Below are 15,475 nucleotides of genomic sequence, written 5' to 3'. Positions count from 1 at the left end.
AAGGAGTGACCGACAGCAGATTGCCATGGGACCGCCCCCGAAAGAGGAGGAGGAGGAGGAAAGAAGGAATGGAGACAGGGTGTGGTCTTAACCAGTCTAGACAGACCGCACCCGGCAGACAACATGGACGGAAGTCAGGATCAAGCCTCCGCCTCTGGCCTGCTGCCGTGGCAAGCGACCCCCTCACCCTGGAGGGAGAAGCCAGTAAGTTATCCCCGGAGGACGCGGAGTTCCTCCAGAGTGAGATTCTGGAGCTGAGCCAACAAGTGGACCGGGCCCAGCAAGCAGCAGTTACCAAGTGGAGGAGCGAGCTGTTGGAGAAGTTTGCAGCACAGTGTAGAGCAGCACAGGATGCCAGCAGCGGCAACCCAGCGGAACCCGCTGAATACCAGGAGGCCGTGTGCAGCACAGGAGCAGGTGGGAAGAAATCCCCTGTCCCGGGCGCTGCAAGCGCCGACCTGCTCCTGGGCTTCCTACACCAACACTCTCCGTACCCCGCCATGCCCTCCCTGGAGCAGCTGCTCAGCCCGGAACCTCCACCCCCGGACACTGACTGAGGACCTTCCACTTGTTGCCCTCCCGGAACCTCCACTCCCGGGCACTGAAGTCAGGAACCTTCTGCTGGGTTCCCTCGCGGAGCCTCCACCTCCGGCACCTGAGTGGGTGTACGGCGCGCCAGGCTTCGATTGGTCCACCCGGTTTGAGGACCAGCAGCCGTGCACGCTAGTGTTGATCGAGCACTAAAATGCTCGGGTGCTCAAATCTCGGGCCGAGCTCGCCGTGATACTCGGGTGCTCGACCCGAGCAACGAGCCCAATGTTAGTCTATGGGAGACCTGAGCATTTTTGGCGCGGCACTGACGGCAGTCTTTTAAAACATTCAAAAATGAAACTGAAACTGCTTTACTGTGAAATATGTTAAGGAACTTCCTTTCCAGGGTAAAGACTTGTGTATAAGGTAAAATAAATAACCCCCCCCAAAAAATACTCCTCCACACCTTGGGCTATGTTAACAAGTAGCATTTTTTAGACGTTTTTGCACTTTTGTATTGCTTTCAACCGTGACAAATGCATTCACCGGGAAATGTCATTTTAACATTTTACAACCTTATCTGACCATGTGCTGTGTAACACATGCATACAGTGCTGAAAATACATGGGAACAGCATGGGGAATACCCCTGGAAGCATCTCTGACACCCAGGTCACTGCCTAAAAGTGTGCCCATCAGAAATGATCCTTGCCGCGTCAGAAGATGCAGACTAGCAACTATCCCCGTGCAAGTTCTTGTCCCAGGGTATTGTTCAATTGTACCTCCCCCATTCCTTGCAATGCAAGCGCAAGTATGCAGCCTGCCACCCACCCACCCCCAGGCTGCAATACCATACTGCTTGCTTGATTTCACTTGAAATTGGGCCTTTTAGGCATATGGAGGCGAAATCTGGCCACCACGTCATGGCTGCGTTGGCGGCCTGGAATCCATACTCAGTCCCCAGCCGCCAGGTAGCCGGGCATCCACACTGGGTCCCCAGCCGCCCCGCGGCCGGGTGTCCACACACGGTCCCCAGCCGCCTGGGGGCAGCCGGGTGTCCATAAACGTTCCCCAGCCGCCCCTATTTCTCCTGTCAACTTCCCCCCACACACTTTTCTTAGCCCAGCCTGCTTTAGGGCAGCATTGGACTAGACCACCAGAGAACCAGACTCCTCTGGTAGGCCCTGGCTTCTCCATCAGGGGAGTTGAGAGTGCCAAGGTGAGGAGCAGGATGATGATGAAAGTTAGCATCTTGGAATGCAAGCATAAGTGTGCAGCCTGCCACCCACCCACCCCCAGGCTGCAATGCCATACTGCTAGCTTGCACTTGAAATGGGGCCTTTTAGTTTGGAGGAGGCCGAAGCTGGCCACTACCTCATGGCTGCTTCGGCAGCGAGGTATTCAAACTCAGTCCCCAGCCGCCCCTATTTTTCCCTCTGTGCCTTATACATAAGATTAAGCGTGTATACCAAAACATTACCTGTGCCCTCCCCAGTGCATTTAGTGGGAAGGACAGCCTATTCCGCTGTAGTGTGTGCATGCCAAACCCCTGTTCATGGTACATGCGAAGATGCCTCCCACCCTGCACCTGTCGTTGCAGACTTGCAACTATACCCGTTCAAGTCCTTGTCCCAGGGCAGTGTTCAATTGTACCTCTCCCATTCCTTGCAATGCAAGCGCAAGTATGCAACCTGCCACCCACCCACCCCCAGGCTGCAATACCATACTGCTTGCTTGCATAAACGGTCCCCAGCCGCCCCTATTTCTCCTGTCAACTTCCCCCCACACACTTTTCTTAGCCCGGCCTGCTTTAGGGCAGCATTGGACGAGACCACCAGAGAACCAGACTCCTCTGGTGGGCCCTGGCTTCTCCATCAGGGGAGTTGAGAGTGCCAAGGTGAGGACCATGATGATGATGATACAAGTTAGCATCTGCTTTGTTTTCTTGGAATGCAAGCGCATGTATGTAGTAGCGGCTAGGCCTGAGGTGGTCAGCGTTTTGGCGCATATCCTACCTCCTCCGAGGATTTCTGGATGTTTTCCTGCTACTATCACAGTTCTATGACTCCCATTAAAACAAAGCTTCAGGTGATAAATGATGGATGAGGTAGTGGCAAAGGAGAAGGAGCAGGAGGAACAGGGACCATTCACATCAATATCAGGCCAGTCAACCACATATGTCTTGTAGGATATGTTTCTGTAACAAAAAGGAGCAGTTCGGCTACACAGTTATAGGGCATACAGTGAGTGCAATGCCTACCAAAAATTTTGAGGCACTCCAATGCCCCTTGGAAATGACATGGAGGTCAGAGGGCCTTAACTAAACAGTTTTTTCCATTTATACCAACTGGGTCTCCTGTACACTGTTAGCCTAAGCAGTGAATGGAAGGCTTTCCAAAAATTATGAGGAACTTGCAATGCCCCTTACAAGAGCCATGCAGCACAGCATATTACAAACATAAGTCCCATTACTGGGGAGTGGGTCTCCCATAGTATTTGCTTATGCCTTCCAAGCAAAAGCTTCAAAAAATTAGGAGGAAATGCAGAGCCCGTTCAAAGACTCGTGGAGGTCCCAGTAGCTTAACAAGACGGTTTTAATGCCCCTTACAAGAGACGTGGAGGTCAGAGTGGTATAACAAGACACTGTTAATGCCCCTCAGAAGAGACGTGGAGGTTAGAGTGGTATAACAAGATGCTTTTAATGCCCCTTACAAGAGCCAGACAGTACAGCATCTTAAAAATAGTATTCCCATTATTGGGGAGTGGGTCTCCCACAGTCTTTGCTTATGCCTTCCAAGCAAAAGCTGACAAAAATAAGGACGGAGGAACTTTCAATAATGGCAACACGGACCACGGTCACCCTGGTGGTATAGTGGTGGTGGAGGCTGAGGATAAGGAGAACATAAAACAGCCGAAATGAGGAAGCGTATACCCATGTGTGGGTGTGAAGTGGTGCATGGGAATACACCTCCCGAAATAACACCATGGATTTGACTTTATGTTACTCTGCTGTCATTTGGTGGTGATGAGAAGTCTGGCCCAATCTTGTTCATTTTGATAAGGGTCAGCTTGTCAGCATTGTTAGTTGACAGGAGAGTGTGCTCAGTTATAATTCCCCCAGCGGCACTAAAAACAAGCTCCAATAACATGCTAGCGGCAGGGCAGGCCAGTACCTCCAAGGCGTACAGAGCGAGTTCATTCCAAGTGTCCAGCTTGGATACCCAATAATTAAAAGGCACGAAGGACGCTGGTACGGTCGGCAAGGTACTCCCTCACCATCTTTTGAAACTTTCCACTCCTTGTGAGAGTACCCCACGCCTCAGGGTCTGAGAAAACTGTCCCAGAACGTTGACAGTGTTCCCCTGCCTCTACTAGATTGGAGTTGCCTCTCTCTCGCTTGTACGCTTTGGTTGGTCAACGAACTGTGACCTCTGCCGCTAGCGTGTTCAGATGGGAATTTTTTTTTTTTTTTAACAGTTCTGCAGCAAGGGCCTTCTGGTACAGGCCCATTTTTGTAGACCTCTCCACCTCAGAAATAAGACAGTGAAAGTTCTCCTTGTAGCGGGGGTCTACAAGTGTCACCAACCAGTAATGACTGTCACCCAACATTTTGACAACGCAAGGGTCACAGTTAAGGCAGCGCAACATAAAGTCAGCCATGCGTGCTAGACTGGTAATGGGCAAGATTTCCTTGTCCTCACCAAGATGACGACGGACCATGCTCTCCTCCTCCCCCCTGTCCTCAGGCCACCCACGCTGAACCAACGGTATAACACTTGTACAGGTACTACCATCTACAGCGCTTGATAGCAGCTCCTGTTCCTCCTCTCCCTCTGTCCCCCAATGCACGTTGGGATGAGATGAGGCTGGGCTGTGTGTAATCGCCCACTACGGCTTCTTGATCCATCTCATCATACTCTGGCTGCAATGCCTCCTCTTTAATTCTCTGCAGAGAGCGTTGCAAAAGACAGACAAGTGGGATGCTGACACTAATGATGGCGTCATCGCCACTCACCATCTTGGTGGCCTCCTCAAAGTTTGTCAGGATGGTACATATGTCAGACATCCAGGTCCACTCCTGAGGTCTTATGTGTGGAGTCTGACCTGAACATCGACGGCCTTGTTGTATCTGGTACACCACAACTGCTCTCTTCTGCTCACAAATCCTTTGCAACATGTGGAGGGTAGAGTTCCAACGTGTGGGGACATCACACACCAGTCGGTGTGCTGGAAGCTGCAAACACTGCTGCAACACAGCAAGGGCGGCGGAAGCTGTAGCAGACTTGCGAAAATGAGCTGACAGGCGGCGTACTTTCACGAGCAGATCTGGCAACTCGGGGTATGATTTAAGAAACCGCTGAACCACGAGGTTAAGCACATGAGCCAGGCATGGTACGTGTGTGATCTCACCTCAGAGCCGCCACCAGGTTACGGCCATTGTCACACACGACCATGCCGGGATGTAGGTTCAGCAGTCTCAGCCACAGATCTGCCTGCTCTTTCACAGCTGTCCACAACTCACAAGCAGTGTGAGGTTTATCACCTGAGCTTATGAGTTTCAGCACAGCCTGTTGCCACTTGGCGGAGGCAGTACTGCAGTGCTTCCAGCTTGTAACTGATGTGGTGATATCTGAGATGGAGATGGAGGCTGAACAGAAGGAGGAGATGGAGATGGAGATGGAGGCTGAACAGGAGAAGGAGATGGAGATGGAGACTGAACAGGAGGAGGAGATGGAGATGGAGGCTGAACAGGAGGAGGAGATGGAGATGGAGGCTGAACAGGAGGAGGAGATGGAGATGGAGGCTGAACAGGAGGAGGAGATGGAGGCTGAACAGGAGGAGGAGGAGGAGGAGGAGGAGAAGGAGGAGGAGGCTGAACAGGAGGAGGAGATGGAGATGGAGGAGGAGGCTGAACAGGAGGAGGAGATGGAGGAGGAGATGGAGGAGGAGGCTGAACAGGAGGAGGAGATGGAGGAGGAGGCTGAACAGGAGGAAGAGATGGAGGAGGAGGAGATGGAGGAGGAGGCTGAACAGGAGGAGGAGATGGAGATGGAGGAGATGGAGGAGGAGGCTGAACAGGAGGAGGAGATGGAGATGGAGGCGGAGATGGAGGAGGAGATGGAGGCGGAGGAGGAGCTATACACTATGGGGGCAACTATGACTGACATAGGGCCCGCAATCCTCGGTGTGGGGAGGATGTGTTCCGTCCCAAGGTCCGACTGGGTCCCAGCTTCCACTATGTTTACCCAGTGTGCCGTCAGAGAGATGTACTGTCCCTGGCCACAAGCACTTGTTCATGTGTCTGTTGTCAGGTGGACTCTCCCAGTAACTGCGTTGTTGAGGGCACGGCAGATGCTTTGGGACACGCGCTTGTGTAGTGCGGGGATGGCACACCGGGCAAAATAGTGTCGGCTGGGGACCGAGTACCGAGGGACGGCCACCGCCATAAGATTGCGGAAGGATTCCGTCTCCACCAGCCTAAAAGGCAGCATTTCCAACGCAAGCAGTCGTGAAATGTGCGAATTTAGGACTGTGGCCTGTGGGGCGTTAGCTGCGAATTTCCGCTTTCGTTCAAAGGTCTGGGATATGGACAACTGAACGGTGCGGTGGGACGTGGACGTGGATGCTGTTTCTTGAGAAACTGCCATAACAAGTGAAGACTGAGAGGAGGGGGAATCTTTACATGCAGTATGGACAAGGGATTGCCTTGCACACACAACAGTAGAAGAAGCAGTGGTGACACCCGCTGACACTGGTCGTGGACCCTGGGTTTCGCCCCACAAAGTCGGGTGCTTTGCTGCCATGTGCCTGATCATGCTGGTGGTGGTCAGGCTGGTAGTTTTGTCACCCCTGCTGATGCTGGCATGGCAGGTGGAACATATGACCTTTTTGGGGCTATCAGCAGAGTCTTTAAAAAAATTCCAGACTCTGGAAGACCTACCGCTTGTACTGGCAACGTCCCTCGTGTTGGTGTTACGGGGAACGGTTGCCTGCCTTCTGTCTGCGGCCACCACACTGCTTCTTCCTGCCTGTTGAGGTACTCTGCCTCCCTCCTCCTGTGTGCTGCTGGCCTCACTCTGCATGTCCTCCTGCCACGTTGGGTCAGTTACTAGATCATCCACCACCTCCTCCTCTTCCACTTGCGCACCACGATGCTCCTCCTCACTTCCTGGCAATTGTGTCTCGCCATCGTCCACCTCTTGTGACAAATTGGCAGCGTCGACTTCCTCTGGCCGTGGCTGTTCAAATATTTGGGCATCGCTACATGGGATCTCCTCTTCCACCACAAGCGTATCAGGTGAGGGGCACAAATATGGAAATGGACCAGTGAACAGCTCTTCAGAGTGTCCAAGTGTGGGATCAATTGCTGTCTGACGACACTCAGCATGGTGGGAGGAAGGAGCATCAGGGTGAGGAGGAGTATGCGGTCGAGACTCACGGCTACTAAGAGCTGACCGTGTGGAAGACAGAGCGGAGGTGGTGGTGCCCATGTAACTGGAAGTATTATCTGCTATCCAATTAATAACCTGTGCACACTGATCAGTTCTCAATACTGGTGTTGTTCTGTGCTTCATTAATAATTCGGTCAAGAAGTGGGAGTGAGAAGATGTGGCGTTGGTTGTGGCACGTTTTCACCTTGGCCACGGCCCCGTCCTCTGCACGAACCATCACCAGAACGTCCAGTTCCACGTCCCTTGCCACGCGCCTTGCCCATTGTAAAGGAAGTAAAATAGCTTACACTCACACTATCAATGGAAAAAGGGTAATAAAAAGTAGATTAGATCCGTGGAAGAGGAAAACCACAGTTCTATTTCTCTGGCCTACACCCAACTCTTTTAAACAATCTGAACAATCAGGGAGAAACTATTACTGTTTTTCTTTACGTAAAAACTACTAAAACCTGAATAATAGAGATTTTTTACCGTGGGATGGCAAAACCACAGTTATTGTTTACTGGGGTATACCAGACTTTTTTAAATAGATATAATTGCGGCTGAACAGTGAGCGACACACTCAAACCATGTTTTTTTTTTAGATACAAATGGGCCAAAGTGGATAATACAGAGGTTTGAACCGTGGAAGTGCAAAACACTTCTGTTTCTCTAGCCTACACCTGACTATTTTCAACAGATATATTTGTGTCTGAAAAATCAGACACGCTTTTTTTTTTTTGGGGGGGGGGGGGAACAAAAGGTTAATAAGACGGGTATTTGTACAGTGTGAAGGAGGAAAAAAAAAAAAAAAAGGATTTTTCCTGTCCCCTGAGACCTGGAGCTAAGTCCAGCAATTTCAGCAACAGGAGCACACAGGACTGTAATGCAGCGTTTGCTGGTAGAACCACTGTGTCTCCTATACAGCCTGCCTGCCTGGTATCTGGGATGGATATTAGTCCTGAGAAGGACTGTTTGTTTGCTTTTGCAGGCTTTACAGACCCTACACTAACTATTTCGCAGTTTATATCTCTCCCTAAATCAGCAGCGCTGTCTCTGCACTGTCTGATCCGGAGCGACTGTGTCCAAGATGGCGGCGCCCGGTTTTAAATACTCGAGGTGACGCTGTGCGGCCAACCAATCACTGTAATGCCCACAAACAACATGGCTGCGGCATTACAGTGACTGGCTGGCAATCCCTGCATGTTCATTGGCTCTGTAAAGAGCGCCAAACATACAGGGCGGAGACCCGAGCTCCCGCCCGAGTAACCCGGAAATGCTCGGTGCTCGCCGAACATCCCGAGTAGTGAGATGCTCGGGCGAGTACTGAGCAGTGTCGAGCATGCTCGCTCAACACTAAAAATGACCTCTTGAACAAATTGAAGTTCAATAACAATAGGACAAATTTCATCAGAATTTCTTCCTTTGTTTTTATATTATAAAATACTCATCTGAAGACTTAATAATACAGATACATCGGTACAATCAGAATAAAAGTCATCCCAATGTCTATTATGGACATATTGATACGATCAAATGAAATGAACTTTGAGGAAATAGACGTCCGCAAGCGTTTGCTGGTGCGGAAGCAGTGACATGGCCAGATGGCATTTGTCACGATGAAAGGAAGTTCTGCATCGATGTAAGTGTAGGTGGGACGAGGTAGCACATGAAACAGGCAGAGCTGTCTGTAAACCAAACAAATGACAAACTACGAACAAACACTATTAACAACTCATATCGCAACAAACTGGTAGAGACTACATTATAAGATGCAATGCAATATACCAGTCTCCTTCCCTAGATATAAAAGACATATTAATACTGTGAGATCGCAGTGCAGCCAAGACATCTCTGTGAGAAAAAGATCCTACTGGAAGAATGAGACGAGTCCCTGCATGATTATATGATCGCAACATGATACGCCTGCAACGCACCCGAGTCACTCGATTGGATGACAGAAGGGGGGCGCACAAGAGGGGGCACCAACTTTCCTATAAAGTCACGCTGGTTTAGCCGCCAGACGCTGCCGGCAACCCTGCCGATAAGTTTATTACAAAACCATCGTACTATCAAACCAAAAAAGATCATAGACTGTGAGCCCCTGATGACCATGAGAGTCTCATAAGAATGATGAAACGCGTAGGACTGAGCATTTCTATAGAAAGTCCTACAAGAGATGATTAGCCAGGCTACCTCAATATAAAGCTCCTAGATCAGGAGAAACAAGCACCGCACCGGTATATGACGGCAGCACTATAAAGCCGTTCTGAAGAGAATAGCACAGGACATGGTAAAATGAATATTATTAATGCCATTATCAGACTGCAGACTCACAATGAGGAGAAATGAGATGGCATGATTTCTAATAGCCAGAGGCTAAATTGAAAAGGGAGTTATACATATAAATAGATACCCCTAGGAATTGTGACTAATCCCTGGCCTCCCAACAAGACAATATATATAAATGGTTAGCCGGTGAGATAAATTAAAACCATTCACAATAGTCCTATGTTTAGGATAATTTTAGGAAATTTGTGACGGATTTTGGACACTTAAAATCTTTTTAAAATATTGAATAAAGGTTATTTTTTATATTTTACTCCCATTGGATTTGACTGTGAAATACTGCAGAATTATCTGGAGCATATTTATACTACACTGCTCAAAAAAATAAAGGAGACACTCAAATAACACCTCCTAGATCTGAATGAATGAAATATTCTCATTGAATACTTAGTTCTGTACAAAGTTGAATGTGCTGACAACAAAATCACACAAAATTCATCAATGGAAATCAAATTTATTAACCAATAGAGGCCTGGATATGGAGTCACCCCCAAAATTAAAGTGGAAAAACACACTACAGGCTGATCCAACTTTGATGTAATGTCCTTAAAACAAGTCAAAATGAGGCTCAGTATTGTGTGTGGCCTCCACGTGCCTGTATGACCTCCCTACAACGCCTGGACATGCTACTGATGAGGTTGCGGATGGTCTCCTGTGGGATCTCCTCCCAGACCTGGACTAAAGCATCCTCCAACTCCTGGACAGTCTGTGGTGCAACGTGACGTTGGTGGATGGAGCCAGACATGATGTCCCAGATGTGCTCAATCTGATTCCGGTCTGGGGAATGAGCGGGCCAGTCCATAGCTTCAATGCCTTCATCTTGCAGGAACTGCTGACACTCCAGCCACATGAGGTCTGGCATTGTCCTGCATTAGGTTTCACCCAGGGCACCAGCATAAGGTCTCACAAGGGGTCTGAGGATCTCATCTCGGTACCTAATGGCGGTCAGGCTACCTCTGGCGAGCACATGGAGAGCTGGTAGGTCCTTTCACAAGCATTTTGGTCGTACTATCACTTCTGGTTGGCCTGGGCTCGCGTCATTGTCGTGCACCAGCTGTGCCAAGGCCTGCATTTTGTCATGGAAGCGTAAGACATTCAATGACTGACACTCCAGGGGAGGCCAAGTCCCCTTCCCAGACCTCCTTCACCAGAGCCAGGCGCCCCGCGCACGCCAGTCGTACAGGAGCTCAAAAGGGAGAACCCCGTTGAGGCCCGTGGAACCTCCCGGTAGGCAAGGAGCAGGTGTGGGAGGTACCGCGCCCAGTCGTGCCCCTAGGAGTCAACCAACATCTTAAGCATCTGCTTCAGAGTGCCAGTTCGCACAGGCCATTGGTCTGTGGGTGGTATGGGCTGGTCACCAGATTTTGCACCTGTATTTGCTTACAGAGGGTCTCCATCAGCTGCGACATGAACTGGGTTCCCCGGTCGGTGAGCATTTCCTGGGGAAAACACACTCGGAAGAACATCTTCAGTAAGGCGATAGCCACCTTGTCTGCCCGAATGGATGACAAGGCTACCGCTTCCGGGTACCGGGTGGCATAGTCTACTACCATCAGTATGAAGCGTTTCCTTGAGCTGCTGGGAGTGGCCATTGGGCCAGCCAAATCCACAGCCACCCTCCTGAAAGGCTCTTCGATGATGGGCAGAGTTACCAGTGGGGCTTTGGGCCACCGCCCCACCTTCCCCACCCTCTGACAGGTGTAACACGAACGGCAGTAGACAGTTACCTCAGCCCCCAACCTTGGCCATTAGAAATGCTGGGCTAGCCTGGCCTTGGTCTTATGGATCCCTAGATGTCCAGCCATCGGAATTTCGTGTGCCATCTGCAACAAACTCCACCCTGAACGGATAGGGTACCACTAACTGTCGATCCCTGGGCCACGCCTCCGGTGAGCCTCGCTGGACTGCTACCTGGTATAGCCATCCTTGGTCCCAGACCACCCACTGGAGGACCGAGTTCGAGGGAGGCTGTGCCGCCCGCTCCTCACGAGGCTTCAGGCTGTCAGTCTCTAGCGCCACCTGAAACCCCTGACTGGACATGGCCAGAATAGACAAACCTGCCACGTCTCCTGGCCTCCGTCTGACCCGGCAGCCACTTGGTCGGAAGGGGAGAAGCAGTCGGACTCCCGAGGGGCCACTAGGGCCCGGGTGCCGCCACTGCAAGCAACAGTGGCTACGGCCGCTGAGACCGCGGGTAGCGCCCGTTTCTCCTCTGCTTCTGACCAAGCATCTGGTCTAAAAGGACTACCCTGGCCCTCTAACATCCTGGTTGTGGAGGAACCCTACCATGCGGCCTTACCTGGGAGCCCTATCTCTCCTGGAACTGCCCCGCCCTCCATGGCATGCTCCCCCTCTGCAGCTGTTTGCCCCTTGTCTGCCCCCTCTGCAACAACCTCACAGGACAAATTTCTCCAGCCTGCCGTATGGCCACATTCTGAGGCCTCATCACAGCTGACTTGATTGATCTCGTCCCCCATGGGGAGAGAGGTGTTAGGGGCTCAGGGTGGTAGTTGTGGTGAGGGGCTGCTGTGTTCCCACACTCTGGCTCCCTGATAAAGACACATGTCCCAATTCTCCTGTGCTCTGTATGTGGTGTGTAACACTCACGTTTTGGTTCCAGATCTCTGCTGTCTTCGGTTCTTCCACCTCAGGAACCACCGCACACACATTAGGGAACTTCCACTCCATTTTATAAAAAAGAACTTTACTTGAACGTTTGAATACAACTTCATACAGCATTGATCACATACACCTTGGCGATGGACAGCGCCGGCTTGATGCCTCCAATCCCGGAGCCGGCAAAAGTTTTATCAGGTATCAAATCCTAGGGTGACAACAGTTCGGGCGGCACAAGGGTCATCTCAGCACCAGTGTCTCACAGTCCCATTGCTCTGGCGTGGCCTATGGTAACAGTCTGAAAGTTGTCAAGGGACCTCCCACCACCCCCACTCACACACAAAACAGTGGACAGATTCTGGGACGAGGATCAACTGCTCTCATTAGGGCCCACATGTGATCGACCCAGCAGTCTGCAGGACACCACTGCATACTCTGGAGCTTCTTCCGGTATGACTCAGGAGTCAAGTTGTACTGCCAGACCAGAGCCTGCTTGAAGTCCTCATAGCTCAGGGTGGTCTCACTGTGCAAGTACCCAAAGATTTCCAGGGCCTTACCCCTAAGCTGAGGGGTTAGGAACCGGACCCACTGTTCCTCAGGCAGATGGTACTGATGGCAGTTTTTTTCAAATGCCAGCAAGAAAGTGTCCAAGCCCCCTCCTTTGTGCAGAAGGGAGAAGTCATTCGTCCATAGCTTCGGGACTCGGATCTCAGGGGACTTGCGACTGGCTGGGGCCTGCAGTTGGAGCTGGAACACATCTTTCTGGTGCTCGTGCTCCCGCTGACGTTCTGCCATGAGGGTCTCATAGGTGGCCCTGTCTCCAACCTGGAGACTCGCTAGGGAAACTTGTATGAGGGGGTCAGGTGGTGGGTAGCCCACTGCGGGACCGACCACTGGTGAATCTCTCTCTGGGGGGCCTAAGTTGGACTCCCCTTCTCTTAGAGTAACATGGTCTTCCACCTCCTCAACACCATATGGTGCATTGGCCATCTCCTTGGTTTTGGCCCTGGTGCCACTGGCCATCCTTGCACTCTATGGTCAGTGACACCGAACTGCCACCTGATGCACCCACACACACCTTACAGTATTTGCACTCGGACTGTCTAGTGCTGAGCTGATCTTAAGTGTCTGAGTAGGCGTTACACACACACACACTATTATCTTGATCCCACCGCTTGCCACCAATGCAAAGAAATTGGCAGCAGGAGGGACCCCGCAGAATCCTACCACTGCCGGAACTGATGAATCCACACCCCACCACCTGCCTGACGTCACAATTACGTGAGACGGAGCACGTGGTACGGATCTGTCATTTGCACCATCGTGACATTCCGCACCCCCTCGAGGACGTGTAAGGTCAGATTGGTACAGTTCTACACAGACAATGGGACCTCTGCTTATAAAATATATAATTCCCGGCATGACTATATTCTCAACTACAGCTGGAACTTTTATGCTGAAAGGGGCCCTGCCCACACATTCCCCTGTCATGACTTCACTGTGGGCTTGGCACCACTTCATGGTTTTATTAAGATCTCTAACTTCCACAATAACTCCTCGCTGGTTGATCGCAGAAGTTTCCATGTAATATCACATTTCTTATTACAAATTTACCTTTCTTTAGAGACTAGACATGACATATCTTCGGTTGGTCATTCCTGCCTTCTTGCATCATAGCGCACCCGTACTGTTCTCAGATAAGGAAAAATATGTATATTGTTCCTTAGCTAACCCTGCCACTAAAAATATGTATCCTATCACAATCAGTGTTATAGAAACTCTGATATTCCATATTTCATTTCAGTGCCTACCAGACTGCAGCTTGAATACATGTGCAAATGTAGATGAGCTAAGCTTCCAAGGAATTCTAGGAGCTGTATCCTTTTCACCCAGGTGTCAATTCATCACTCCTGTCTCCATTTTATATGGTGATTAGCCTGAACACTTGGTGGATCCCGCTATTTGCATATGGGCAATTGGGAAGAGTGCAAGCTCTTGCTCCTTTGACAAATGGTAGATAGGGGAGGAGGGAAGAGTGAGTGGGATTTCGGAGGGGGAGAAAGAGATTCTCAATATTTCTATGACCGTGACATTTCCCATTCTCTTGGGATCTCGAAAATCTAGATTATGAATAACTAGGACATGCTATAATTCAATACCGAGTTATGGGAATACTGTATCTGACACAAAGGGCATGCTGCATGGCTGGGGTCCAAAGGGGGTCTTGCTGTGGCAGCTTCTTGGCTGAGAGCTGCTGTGAGACATTTGTCACTCGCTGCCTCTCTGCCCCCTCCCTTCTTAGCTGCAGAAGTGTCCAGTTACAACTGTATGCTGTAGACCTCTATAATCCCGCCAAACAGGGCACAATGATTGACATGGGGTTAAATTTTCAATATTCTTCTCAAGGCAAAATCACATTAAAAAAAGATGGCATCACTTGCTAACTTCTGTGATCAACCAGTGAGAAGTTATTGCAGAAATTATAGATTTCATAAAACCATGATGGACAGAGATGAGCCCACGTGAGGTCATCACAGGGGAGTGTGTGGGCAGGGCCACCCCTTCAGCATAAAAGATCCAGCTGAATATGGGTCTATACTCATGCCGTGAGATACATATTTGTAAGCACAGGTCCTGCTCCATAACAGTCCATTGGAGCACCTCTCCTCCAGGTAAATTGAATAGTCTCTGATCTGTCTAGTAAGTTCTTCCATTAATACCTTTTATTTTGTGTAACTGTATATGTATTGTACTGTCCCTCTTTGTAAAATCCTTTGTATATTTTTTCATAAACCCTGCCTCCTTTTGGATTAAATATAAAATGTATTAGTCCTGTTTCTTCTGTTCTGTAATCGTTCCTCCCCCGAAGCCATACGCTACCAGAAAGCAGGAGTCCGATCAGGCCTGTATTTAGAACTGATCGGTGGTGGCAGTGAATACTATTAATTGGGTTATCGTGAAGCTGGCAATGATCGTATGGGGGCATATACACATTCAATGCGTTGAAATTCGGAGGCGTGTACGCCATACGCTCACGGCTTGCTTGCCAGTAACTACATAGTGAGTAATCAGGATAGTCTGTGTGTGCAAATCCCTGACAAATTGGTGGCAGCGGTGGGATATTGTAAGATCTCGCCGATGCCTTCCCCCATAGTTCACTATCCAGCTACATCTAATTTTCCTACTTGTCAACTGGGCATTCTGCATATGGGCTGCTTAGATTGCCCTCTTTTGTCCTATTGCAGAAGAGGAGGTGAGAGGGGTGAAGGAATGCTCCTTTACTAGTGGCTTCAGAAATTGCAATATTTTCTATGACACGGTGCAATACCACATTATTATGCTATATAGTGAAAATACCAGTTTCCTTCAAAGCTCTGATTCAGATCAGTTCAAATATAGTCGAGACAGGGACCTTCAGCATGCCACCAGCTTTCATTTTAACTCATCGGCCTCATCCCAGAGCGCCAATGGGAGCCAGCGGCATTTAAATGGTTAAGAGCTGCGGCCGAAACGAAGCTCTGACTGCGACTGTTAGAGATAAAATGTCAG

Source organism: Phyllobates terribilis, unplaced genomic scaffold (assembly GCF_046119375.1).
Source record: "Phyllobates terribilis strain yellow unplaced genomic scaffold, ASM4611937v1 Scaffold_682__1_contigs__length_827410, whole genome shotgun sequence".
NCBI lineage: Eukaryota > Metazoa > Chordata > Amphibia > Anura > Dendrobatidae > Phyllobates > Phyllobates terribilis.
Note: the sequence above shows the minus strand (reverse complement) of the source record.